This window comes from Myotis brandtii, unplaced genomic scaffold (genome assembly GCF_000412655.1).
Source record: "Myotis brandtii unplaced genomic scaffold, ASM41265v1 scaffold1071, whole genome shotgun sequence".
Classification (NCBI taxonomy): domain Eukaryota; kingdom Metazoa; phylum Chordata; class Mammalia; order Chiroptera; family Vespertilionidae; genus Myotis; species Myotis brandtii.
The window spans coordinates 1,322,762-1,333,780 of record NW_005353634.1 but is presented as its reverse complement, the minus strand read 5'-3'; the positions used below and the strand labels follow the sequence as shown (position 1 = coordinate 1,333,780).

The following is an 11,019-nucleotide window of genomic DNA, read 5'->3' as shown; positions in this document are numbered from 1 at the left end:
GAGCTTCTCTAGTCCATGTTGCTGGTAAATGTCACCCTTGGATACCAGCACCCTGGCCATGTTGCCATCTAGTGGAACTGGCCCAGATGCACACGGGAGCATCACCCACCTCTTCTCACTTCAGGTCAAATTAATAGTGTGGTATTGGAGGTAGGGAAGCTTACTGCTCTTTCCGCCAGGGTATTTTAGATGAAGAATTAGCCCAAGGAGATGGATGTAACCATGTTCTCCAAAATTATATTAATTTTGCCTTAGGGAAAAAATGGAGCTGAATATCAATAAATATATTTAAATATATAGAACACATTTATCAAATATAAATAATTTCCCATACATAACAATTGCTGAGAGTGCATGGCATACATGGCCCTTTGGCTCAGGGCATGGAGCGTGTGGAACCCAGCATTGGAGAAGTTCTGCAGTGGAGTGAAGGCATAGTCCATCTGGCTCTGGGGTGGCTTGTTATTTCATGTGGTTACAGAGTCCATCCTGGTACAGTGGTGAAAGAGGAGAGCCTTCACATGGACCCCACAGCCCACAGACCTCAGAGCTGGAAGACACTGTAAAGAGCTGTACTTAGCCTGGCCAGTGTGGCTCAGCAGTTGAGCATCGACCCAGGAATTGGGAAGTCGTGGGTTCGATTCCTAGTCAGGGCACATGCCGGGGTTGCGGACTCAATCCCCAGTGAGGGGCATGCAAGAGTCAGCCAATCAATGATGTTCCTCTCTCATCAATGTTTCTATCTCTCTATCTCTCTCCCTTCTTCTCTCTCTAAAAAAATCAACTTAAAAAAACATAAAAAACAAACAAACAAAAAGAGCTGTACCTGCCCTCCCTTCCACCGATCCATGCATGTGTCCATTCACCAAAACTTACTGAATTCCTGTTACGTACCAGGCACTCTTCCAGGTACCAGGGAAATGCCAGTGAACAAAGCAGATAGAAGTCCCTGCCCTTGGAGAGACAACCTTCTGGATAATAAGCAACCAAATAAGTAGAACATTCAGAGGTAGAGCAGGGGAAGCTAGATCAAAGGAAAACTAAGCTAAGATTTATGTTAGCTACAGCTTTTAAAACAAGGTAATAAGGCTTTTCCTATGGCACACTTTTCTAGCTACCTCTGGCCTTTGGCACCTGTATCCTTGATTTTTCTTTTTTTACTAGAGGCCTGGTGCATGAAATTTGTGCATGGGGGTGGGCATCCCTCAGCCTGGCCTGCACCCTCTCGCAATCTGGGACCCCTCGGACATCCCTCTCGCAATCTGGGACCACTGGCTCCTAACCGCTCACCTGCCTGCCTGATCGCCCCTAACCACTCTGCCTGGCTGCCTGATCGCCCCTAACCGCCTCTGCCTACCTGCCTGATTGCCCCGAACCACTCTACCTGCCTTCTTGATCACCTCTAACCACTCTGCTGTCTGCCTGAATACCCCTAACTGCTTGCCTGCCTGCCTGATCACCCCTAACTGCCTCTGCCTCAGCCCCTACCACAATGGCTTCATCCAGAAGGACATCCGGAATGATGTTCAGAAGGTCGTTCAGCTGTCTGGTCTAATTAGCATATTATGCTTTTATTATTATAGTAGATATGTTCTGTATTTTTTAAAATATATGAATATATATTAGGTGGGATACTGTTAACGGAAAAGGAAGGACAAGATTTCTTTTAAGCTGAAAGGGGGATAGGATTGTTTTGTGTGTGTGTGCGTGGGGGGGTGGAGGGAGGATTTGCTATCGTGTGTCCTCACTGAGAATGTTGAGAATGTGCTATTAGACTCATCTGAAAGATGTGAGGAAGCCAGGCCTGTGAGTATCCTGGGGAAGAACATTCTGGGCAGAGGGAGAACAGATGCAAAGGCCCTGAGGTGGGAATGGGTGTGGTATTCCAGGAAAGGCCAAGGGGCTGATATGAGGAGGGGAGATGATCCAGACAGGTGGTGAGGAACCAGAATAGGTGGCGCCTTGTGGACAGTTATAATGAATTGACTTTTACTGGGCAGGAGATGGTCTAGTGTAATCTACTTTTTTACAAATGAAATGTAGGACAACGAAGAAGTCAAGTCAGGTGTCCATGGTTATTTAGCGTCCTAGTGCCAGAGCTGGGATGAGAACCTGCCTCTGACCCCAGCATTCTTCCCACCACCCTGCTGCTTGGTGGGACGTGGGCCACACACCAGCCCAGACTTCCAGGTGCAGTGGCTCCTCCAGTAGCTGTTGCAGCGGTTCATTCTGGTTGTTCCCCAGTGTGTCCTGCCCACCTTACAGAGGACCCGCTGCAAACACAAGAAAGGGTCAGACCTCTCATCTCCGAGGAGTCCCCTGCCAAATATTGCCTTTCTTTGTTTTGATCTGGAGATAAATCCTTCTGGTTTTCTAAATACTATAATCTCATAAACCAGAATCTACAATCTTCTAAAGCCTCCCTACGTTCATTGCTAAGTTACTTGGATACAGTTAACACAAGATAAGAGTGACTGATTGTTATTAAATGCAGTTTGACCTGGACAATTTTTGCTCAACATTCTTTGTCTTCTTGCTTTACTGTGAGTCAGTTCAAGCCTTTGTTTTTCTTCCATTCCTTTAAATCTTATGACTGTTGTCCTCTGGACACAGGCCAAATCTTCTAATTTCACTTTCTGTCGAAGGTCGGACTAGCGCTAAGTATAGAGAAAAATAACTCTTTGCTGTTACCTGAGTCATCCCCTCTCCTCTAGTCACCCATGGCCTGTACTCTGTGGACAGAGTAACACGAGGTATTTGTGTAAGGTCGTCCCATCTTGTGGAGAGAACTAAGTCATTCCTGACTCTCTTGCCTCTTCTGTCCCTTTTTCCCATTATGGATACCTCAAGATTCACATTAGCATCTTAATTTGCATTTAGAATTGTATAGCCCTTTTTCTGTGTGTTTTTTTAATGTTCACTTGTATACATTGTCTGTAAATGAGCTCTCAAATCCTGGGGTTAACATTGATTGGCGTCCTTTGGTATCAGTACTTCCAGTAGTTAGTTCTTCATCTACCCCTAGAGCATGAGGGCGAAGACCCCCACAGTCCTTTGCTTGTGGTCTTTGGGAGAGTTGTCCTCGCTGGCTTTGGGGAGAACCTGAGGAGGAGTGCTCGCTGGGAGAAATTCTGTGATCAAAACTCAGGACGACAAAGCAAATGCAGAAATGCAGGTATTTACCTGGGGGTTGCTACCAGCAGCAAGGAGGCCTTAAGAAAACTTGACAAGAAACATTTCTTCATTTCCAGCTTATGAACAAGTGTTTGCTACATGTGGGTGGTGGACCCCGAGAGTGTTCAGTTACAGGTGCCTGCAAAGACAGCCTAATTAAAATGCCGACCGATTTCCCCAGCTTCCAGCTTCCAGAAAGTCATTCTGTTGGAATTCAATGTTTCGGCTGTAAGACTGCTGAGTGGAAGTGCAGGAATGCAGTGAGCTGTGCACTGGGTGCCTTCCTCAAAGCAGCCCCAGGTGGACTTCGGCATATCCTAAGGCAAAAAGCTGGCCTGACCCTAATAGCCCAGTGCTGCCTGTTCCTACTTAATAAGTTCCTACCCTTCACAAATGTGTCCCTGAGCACCTTACCACACACCCTTGGTTCCTGGGACAAATCCCAGGGCAGGCCTGACCTGGCTCCTGGCTCCTGGCTCCACATTAGTCTGGAGCTTTTGCACACCTTTGCCTACCTTACAACTCTTGCCCTGCCTCCTGTCAGGAAGGTGGCCACCCCTTTGTGGCAAAGATGTCCCCACACAGGCCCCTCAGGAAGCCCATCGGGCATGGTGGACAGTATCATGCTGGGAGTGGAGGAGGAAGCCCAAGGAGTCTGGGCCTGTCTCTCAGGCTCTCCTCCCTGCCTGTGCCGCTGAGATTTCTCAGCAAACCCCCCTCCCCTGGGGGCATGGCTGTCAGTTACCTTTGCCATCGGGACAGGCAAGCCTTGGCCTTGCAGGAGAGGGGCTTCCAGACTGCGCTCTGGCCTTTGTTGTCAGCTAGCTTGAGGAAATGGAGAAGAATGGGCTGGTCATGTGGTGAAGCCGGCAGCAACATTAGAAGTCCTCGTTAGCTGCACAGGATGTTATATCAGTTAGGGCTCTTATGCAAGAGAGAGAGACCCAGTGTAGACTGGCTCGTACGGAAGAGAATTTTTTATTAGCTTACATAACTAGAATGAGTTTGGATTTAGCAGTTCAGTGATGGCAAGAACCCATTTCTTTCCAGTCTGCCCTCTGTGGTTGAATTTCATCCTCAGCTCGCTTCTGTCCTGGTGGTTAGATGTCTGCAGCAATTCTAACTTCATATCCACAACACTCCATCCAGAGGGAGAGAGAACTGACTTCCGGTGGCTCTATCACAGGAGTGAGTGACCTTTTCTAGAAGCCCCAGAAAATTTCTGGTGTCTCATTGACTCACACTGGGCCATCTGCTCAGTCTTAAGCCTGTTTACTGACTATAGAATGTGCTGTGTTGATTGGCTTAGGCTGGATTGCCTAAACCAATCACTAGATGGCTAAGGGGATGGGAATACTATGTTTGAGTTAAAATGGTCAGGGCTTTCCGGCCGGTGTGGCTCAGTGGTTGAGTACCGACCTATGAACCAGGAGGTCTTGGTTCAATTCCCAGTCAGGGCACATGCCGGGGTTGTGGGCTCGATCCCCAATAGGGGACAAGCAGGAGGCAGCTGATTGTTGATTCTCTCTCATCATTGATGCTTCTATCCTTCTCTCCCCCTCTCTTCTTTCTGAAATCAATAAAAACATTAAAAAATTAAAAAATAAAATGGTCAGGGCTGAACCTGAGAGCTAGGGGTGGGGGTAGTTTCCCCCTCAAACAGCACAATGCAGAGGAGGGGGGACGGAAGTGATGGCTGGTCAGCTACAGTGTCTGCCACAGGCTTCCGTTCACTGTTTTTTCTCTGTTGCTTCTGGTGACTGGCTATGATATAACACTGTGAGCAGAGCCCTGCATATTGGATTCCACCCCTCACCCCCCAAGACAATGACACAGATGCTATCAGGGAGACCAAGGACACATACTCCAGGAACTGCGGATCAGGAAGGGAAATTCTCAAAAGTTGATAAAGTATCCCCAAGGTACCTTAGACCTAGTCTGGTAAACATTGAACAATGAGAATAAGAACTAGAGAAAATTATTACAGGCAACCTTTAACCTATAGTAATTGTAAGTCCCCACAAAACACTGAAGTCCAATACCATTTTTCTTTTAAAACAGTGTAATACCGCCATATGTCCCTGTAAAGCAGTGGTTCTCAACTTGTGGGTCGAGACACCTTTGGGGGTCGAACGACCCTTTCACAGGGGTCGCCTATGACCATCGGAAAACACATATATAATTACATATTATTTTTGTGATTAATCACTATGCTTTAATTATGTTCAATTTGTAACAATGAAATTGGGGGTCACCACAACATGAGGAACTATATTAAAGGGTTGCGGCATTAGGAAGGTTGAGAACCACTGCTGTAAAGAATATCCCTACCTTGTATAGATATGAGCTTAATTGCTATAGTTGATTATTTTACCTATTTTAATTGGTATTACCAAGCTCTGCATAATATAAAGACTTTGAAGCTGCACACGAACAAACAAAACAGGGCAGTCAGTCCTATGGGGCTTGATTTCATTTACCCCAGACAAGTCTCCTAGGAGACTGCTGTCTGGGGCAGGGAAGGACTGGGACAAGTTCAGAGGGCTCTTGAGGCGTGAGAAACATGGTGATACAAAGGAAACCGCCACTTTTGTCATGGGTAAGTTGGAGCAGAAGAGCAAGCAGTTTATCTTTGCAGATGAAATTCATGATTGGGGCACAAGATTACAAACTCAGAGCCTGTCTCCAGCCAGGAAATATTCCCTGCCGTGCCCCTGCGGGAAATACATGCACAGAGGACCAACCAGGGCAGAGGAGCCTTTCCTTATAGGTGGGCTTTGACTGAAATCCTAACGATGACCTTGAGTGAGCTAGACAGTCCATGTGCCAGAAATCAAATCCAGGAATACTGGGCTGGGCTGCAAAAGGACATTGGTGCTTAAATGCATGCTGTGTCCCAGGGCGTCTGGCTGCAGAGAGAACACCTCCACAGTGGAGGTCTTGGACATCTAGTTCTAGTCCCTGTGAAGACACTTGAAAGACAAGCCTTTGAGCATGTCCTATCAACTTGCTCAGCCTAATTTCTCATTCATGAACAAGTGTGAGGAATAAAGAAATAAAATGAGAGGGTGTGATAGGAAGTGTAATAAGGAACTGAGATGGGGTTGAAGTAGGGACTTAAATCCTCTGTGCCAGGACAGACAGACAGACAGACAGATGATGGCACAGTGTATTGCATGCTGCAGATGTCTTAAATAGCCACCAAGTGGCTGAATGGCTAATTGCCCCAAGCTGAGTGTCATTTTTTGGACACCACAGATACTGCAGTACAGCCACAGCTCCCTGAATAGCAGGGTTGTTTCCTTTGCCAAGCCCAGCTTGGATTGGATTTTGGCTGCCAGGCTCGTGTTCTGTGACATCCAGATGTCAGGGATCTTGTGGGATCAGTGTACATGAGGCGAGATCAGAGAGTGACTCTGGCAGATACTTCTGTTAAAAAGTGGTTTCAAAGCCATGGTCACATGGCTGATTCTGAGACTGATGAGCCCCACCAGTGTTTTTGGTTTCCTCTTTTGCTAAGAGTCTGATTGCCAGTGGTGTTGCATGCTGTTGTGGTTTATCGTTTTTCAGCCATCCTATTGCTCAATAATCCACATGTGCTCCACTCTGAAACGGTTAACACCGGAGCTCTACCTGAGTAGGAGAGAAGTTATTTGTTTGTTCTTAATATCAGTTTATATAAACCAGTCGTCCCAAACTCAAATATCTGCAGGAATCAGGCAAGAAATACGACTGTGTACGTAAATGGTGCTTTGTCTGATCAGGGGCCTGTAGCCAACTTGCAGAGAATGGGTCCCATCTAAAGGCATTAAAGTTCAGGTGAAAAACAAAACGTGTCTGGCCCAAGAAAACCCTGTGAACTGGATTCAGACCTAAGGTTACCAATTTGTGATTCCTGGGCTATCTCATCTGACTAATCAGCTATCGTTGTTATGTTTGCTCAGCTTCAGAGATGCCAGATTCTATGAATGTGAGCCTTTTGTAATTTTGTTTTTATAACACATTTCAGCTTTTTACCTTAGATTAAAAGACTGACTATTGTTGGGATAAGTGGTAAAAACCATAATTTTTACCCACAAATTGGAAATACTTCAAAAGAAATAATGTCCTCATGAAAATCATTTCTTTGGTGCATGGCCATTGGAGGTTGAATCAATTTGGAGAAGCAGAGATCGAAATCTCAATCAAAACAATTCTGAGGGTTTTACATCATTAAAAAAATTGCATCACTAAAGATAAGAAACCCCAAGCATTTGAAACATATACTTCTGCCCTGGAAGTTGTCTGCTGAGTATATACACTCCTTTTTGCCTTTTCTTACTGTTAGCAGGGGTGGGGTTAGTGACCAGGGTGACATTGGAAGTGGGACAAGCTTGCTTTCTCAAACTTCCAGCCCACCCTACACTTCTACCATGAGTGCCATGAGTGAACAAAGAAACCAGGGAGTTCATTTATTCTTAGATGTTAGTCACCCATGAGACTTTCTGCCAAGGGATGCTTGGATTTTTAAAAGAATCTGATGGTAGAACAGAAAATAGGGCTTAATCCACGGTACCACGTCTCCAACGAGAGTACTTCCTGTTGTGCTGAGAAGATGATTGGAGGGTTGAGAACCTCCCAGGTAACGCCTATGTTGCCTTGCTTCTGATAAGGCCCACTGGACTAGCACGAGCCACTGAGCATGGAGTGGGGTTCAGCTTCATTCTGTTTTATTTACATTATTCGAACTCACATCAGCGTCCATGCAAATTCTTGCAAATGTGTTTCTGTAAGGGACTGATGGCACCCAGCTTCCCTGTGTCTGGTGCTGGCTGGTGGGAGAGTTCTGGGAATTTAAATATTCCTTCAGCACAGAGACTCAAAGCTGTGCTGAAGTTGTGTTCTTTTGACAGTGCTTTCTCTTCAGGGTGCTCTCAACTTGTTTCTTTCAGTGAGACTTTATCAGCCATTAGTCCACCAGTCCTTTCTGCAACTCCTTGCAATTTGGCTTCTGTCACCAGTCATGTTACTAAATTGTCTTCCTCAAAGCTCCCCAGTGACCACCTGGTCATCATATCCATTGGCCTTTACTTTAGCCTTTCTTTCTGACTGGTGAGTCTTTCACCCATGGACTATTACACATGCTGCTAACTCTACCTGGAACCACTCTTTCTTCTTTCCCCCTCACCTCCTCTTCCTTGGCTAATTCCTGATCCTCAAGTCTTAGCTTCTTTCAGGAAGCCTTTCACGATGACTCCCTTCCCCAGGTTTGGTTTATGAACTTGTCCTATGAGCCTTCATAGCACTCCATACTTTCCTGCTGTTGTACGTATCATACTATATTTTGTCATACTCTATTTTAGTTAGTGTCCTCCCTTCTTCCCCGCTGTGCTATGGACTCTGTGAGGACAGGTACCATGGTGGTTTTATCTATACCATGTGCCTTGTGCCTATACATGGCAGATGCTCAATAAATATTTGCAGAATGACTACCTAAATGACGATGACATCTGAACAGTGACGTCTACATTTCCTGTAGAGCCGACAATGAAGCCCTGGTTTCCTCCATCAACCTTTGGTTCTTCCTAAGACCTCTAGTCAGAAGATGTTGGATATTGTCAATAAAGAGCAGCTTCTGTCCCTGAGGAGGAAGGCGGCTTTCAGGAAACCCAGGCCATTCACATTTAGCCACTTCATGACTAGGGAGCAACTCTGTGCATTACTTATGTTAAACAGTGATGGCTACCTGTCAATGAAACCAAAGGAGAGATGAGTTCTAAGGGTTCTGACTACCAACAGAGTGGGTAACACATCGTTCAGGAGACCAGGCTAATGGGTGATAATGATTTTACCATCATCGTGGAAAAAGAATCTGAATATAACTGATTGGCAACAGTAGGGAAACATATACTAAGAGTTAGAGGGACTGATAAATGCTGTGTAGATATAAAACTGTGTAGACAGTACTGTACTTTCTGGGCCATTTAAGGAATTTCCAAGGTAATTTTAACAATGTGCAGTTTCACTTTAATGATCTTAGAACCTAATGTCCCTCCTCTCACCTCTGAGAACATGATTCTGCTATATGACGGGTGTGACATCTATAGATCTATGTATGCAAACAGGCTTTCTAGAGCATTTAAGAGAATTGTGAAATCCTGATCGTATGCATCTTCTTGTCTCTTGAAATTGGATAGACATTGTTGACTGGGTGTAATAACAATGAAAAAGGACAACTTTATTAGATAAGGTTTAGTGAGCAAAAAGTAGGTTCATATCTAAATTACAGAATAGTGTGATTAATAATATTAGTTTGTAAAAAAAAAAAATGAACCGTAGCCTTTGTTTAGTGAAGATTGCTATGCAATCTACTTTAGGAATATTTTCATCCAAAACTGTGCAGCACTTTCTTGAAGAGCCCTGGTTATATGGGAACCAGTCTGATAGAAGAGGCTCAACCGTGTACCCACACTGGTTGTCCTGCTCAGACCTCAGACTCAGGTGTGTGAAGTGGATCTCCTCCCCTTCTCTCCTGCCACAGCCATTGCTCCTCTGGACTTCTCCTTTTCTATGAATGTCTAGCTCCCTCTTTCTCCAAATCAGCCAGGTTCACAGCCATTGTGCTGGCTGTGCCCTCTGACCTCTTACTGCTCTCTATCCCTCTCGGAGCATATGGCATATTTGCTTTGAAATAGCATTATCTGTGCTCTGCTCAATCAGAGACACCATAGTATAGAGAAAAATAGCAAGGAATGAGGTCAAAAGACCCACATTCTAGTCTCAGTTCACACTTAGTCTGATCTACGTGACCTTGGGCCAGTCACTTAATTTCTTGGAGGATCTGTACCCTCACCAGAAGCAAAGGAGCCAATAATACCCAAGATTCCTTCCTTGCAGGTTTGTTATGAGGGTTTGTAGCCACATATGCAACAGCACATATCAAGCTAGAATGTCCCATTTTGCTGAGATGAAGTAAGAGTAGAGATATGTTCTGTAATATATCTTGCATTATACCTAGTGTGTAGTAGGTACTTGATAAGTTATACTTATTGCTGACAGTATTAATAGATAGCTTAATCTAAACACAGAATTGTTTGGTTCTAAGCTGGTTGCTGGTTCAGAGTTTGCCGCTATGGCCCAGGGAGTACTTTTTCCTTCCTCTGGTCCAGATCACAGGATATTTGGGACAACCAAGGTGCTGGCTTTTTACATTCACAGGTTATTTTTATTCATTAACAAAACATATGACAACATTAATTACATATTGTGCAATGATGGATCCCAACGTGGCTTTAAAACACAGCATGTTGTGCCCTAACCAGTTTGGCTCAGTGGATAGAGCGTCGGCCTGTGGACTGAAGGGTCCCAGGTTCGATTCCGGTCAAGGGCATGTACCTTGGTTTCGGGCACATCCCTAGTAGTGGGTATGCAGAAGGCAGTTGATCAATGCTTCTCTTTCATCGATGTTTCTAACTCTCTATCCCTCTCCCTTCCTCTCTGTAAAAAATCAATAAAAATATATTAAAAATATATTAAAACCCCTTACTATTGATATTTTGTACTATTTAGAAATCACTGGAATAGAGGATATACAGCGATGCAATGAACAATTCAATAAGAAATTCTGACTTAGTTCATTGCCTAGATTTTTTTTTTAGTTACTTGTAAAGACCCATTAGAAAACATTTCAAGAATATCTAGGAGAATTAATGAGAGCATCTTCTAGGGCAGAGACACTGAAAAAGAAAAGAGCGAGGTAGAGTGACCCTCCACTGATGAAACAGGTTCTTTTTTTTAATAATTTTTATTTCTTAAAGTATTGAAAAGAGTATTACATATGTCTCCTTCCCCCGCCCCCTTGACATT

The 11,019-nt window shown here is 44.6% G+C and overlaps 1 protein-coding gene and 1 long non-coding RNA gene across 3 annotated transcripts in view; one reads left to right on the top strand and one right to left on the bottom strand.

Moving 5' to 3' along the window:
- TNFAIP8 (tumor necrosis factor, alpha-induced protein 8) overlaps positions 1-11,019 on the top strand; it is a 65,843-nt gene that overhangs the window by 1,769 nt on the left and 53,055 nt on the right. The window contains exon 1 of one of the 2 annotated variants that reach the window (XM_014541671.1): positions 1,059-1,080. The exons of the other annotated variant lie outside the window; for it this stretch is intronic. The gene's annotated coding sequence lies outside the window, so the exon portion shown is untranslated. Of the gene's footprint in view, positions 1-1,058; positions 1,081-11,019 lie in introns of those variants that run through there. 2 annotated transcript variants of the gene reach the window in all.
- LOC102240774 lies at positions 1,813-4,356 on the bottom strand. The gene is made up of 3 exons (XR_313035.2): positions 3,920-4,356; positions 3,184-3,313; positions 1,813-2,273 (listed from the first exon to the last, which is right to left on the bottom strand). It is a non-coding gene; the product is annotated as an uncharacterized LOC102240774 (long non-coding RNA).